Here is a 1,937-nt window from a genome sequence, read left to right as displayed (position 1 = left end):
CTGAATGAATGAAATATTCTTATTAAATACTTTTTTCTTTACATAGTTGAATGTGCTGACAACAAAATCACACAAAAATGATCAATGGAAATCAAATTTATCAACCCATGGAGGTCTGGATTTGGAGTCACACTCAAAATTAAAGTGGAAAACCACACTACAGGCTGATCCAACTTTGATGTAATGTCCTTAAAACAAGTCCAAATTAGGCTCAGTAGTGTGTGTGGCCTCCACGTGCCTGTATGACCTCCCTACAACACCTGGGCATGCTCCTGATGAGGTGGCGGATGGTCTCCTGAGGGATCTCCTCCCAGACCTGGACTAAAGCATTTGCCAACTCCTGGACAGTCTGTGGTGCAACGTGGCGTTGGTGGGTTGAGCGATACATGATGTCCCAGATGTGCTCAATTGGATTCAGGTCTGGGGAACGGGCAGGCCAGTCCATAGCATCAATGCCTTCCTCTTGCAGGAACTGCTGACACACTCCAGCCAGGTCTAGCATTGTCTTGCATTAGGAGGAACCCAGGGCCAACCACACCAGCATATGGTCTCACAAGGGGTCTGAGGATCTCATCTCGGTACCTAATGGCAGTCAGGCTACCTCTGGCGAGCACATGGAGGGCTGTGCGGCCCCCCAAAGAAATGCCATCCCACACCATGACTGACCCACCGCCAAACCGGTCATGCTGGAGGATGTTGCAGGCAGCAGAACATTCTCCACGGCGTCTCCAGACTGTCACGTCCGTCACATGTGCTCAGTGTGAACCTGCTTTCATCTGTGAAGAGCACAGGGCGCCAGTGGCGAATTTGCCAATCTTGGTGTTCTCTGGTAAATGCCAAACGTCCTGCACGGTGTTGGGCTGTAAGCACAACCCCCACTTGTGGACGTCGGACCCTCATACCACCCTCATGGAGTCTGTTTCTGACCGTTCGAGCAGACACATGCACATTTGTGGCCTGCTGGAGGTCATTCTGCAGGGCTCTGGCAGTGCTCCTCCTTGCACAAAGGCGGAGGTAGCGGTCCTGCTGCTGGGTTGTTGCCCTCCTACGGCCTCCTCCATGTCTCCTGATGTACTGGCCTGTCTCCTGGTAGCGCCTCCATGCTCTGGACACTACGCTGACAGACACAGCAAACCTTCTTGCCACATCTCGCATTGATGTGCCATCCTGGATGAGCTGCACTACCTGAGCCACTTGTGTGGGTTGTAGACTCCGTCTCATGCTACCACTAGAGTGAACGCACCGCCAGCATTCAAAAGTGACCAAAACATCAGCCAGGAAGCATAGGAACTGAGAAGTGGTCTGTGGTCCCCACCTGCAGAACCACTCCTTTATTGGGGGTGTTTTGCTAATTGCCTATAATTTCCACCTGTTGTCTATTCCATTTGCACAACAGCATGTGAAATGTATTGTCCGTCAGTGTTGCTTCCTAAGTGGACAGTTTGATTTCACAGAAGTGTGATTGACTTGGAGTTACATTGTGTTGTTTGGCCCCCCAATGGTGGAACAAACTCCCTCACGACGCCAGGACAGCGGAGTCAATCACCACCTTCCGGAGACACCTGAAACCCCACCTCTTTAAGGAATACCTAGGATAGGATAAAGTAATCCCTCTCACCCCCCCTTAAAAGATTTAGATGCACTACTGTTCCACTGGATGTCATAAGGTGAATGCACCAATTTGTAAGTCGCTCTGGATAAGAGCGTCTGCTAAATGACTTAAATGTAAATGTAATGTAAATGTTTAAGTGTTCCCTTTATTTTTTTGAGCAATGTATATATATATATATATTTTTTTTTTTACAATTACACAAATGTTAATGCCAAAGACACACCAGAATGGCTTACTAAGAGGTGTTCAGTGTTCCTGAGTGGTCTAGTCTCAGCACCTGACTTGCTTAACAATCAGAGACAAGGTTTGAATATTGCTGTCCATC

This window comes from Oncorhynchus nerka, unplaced genomic scaffold (assembly GCF_034236695.1).
Source record: "Oncorhynchus nerka isolate Pitt River unplaced genomic scaffold, Oner_Uvic_2.0 unplaced_scaffold_907, whole genome shotgun sequence".
Taxonomy (NCBI): Eukaryota; Metazoa; Chordata; class Actinopteri; order Salmoniformes; family Salmonidae; genus Oncorhynchus; species Oncorhynchus nerka.
Note: the sequence above shows the minus strand (reverse complement) of the source record.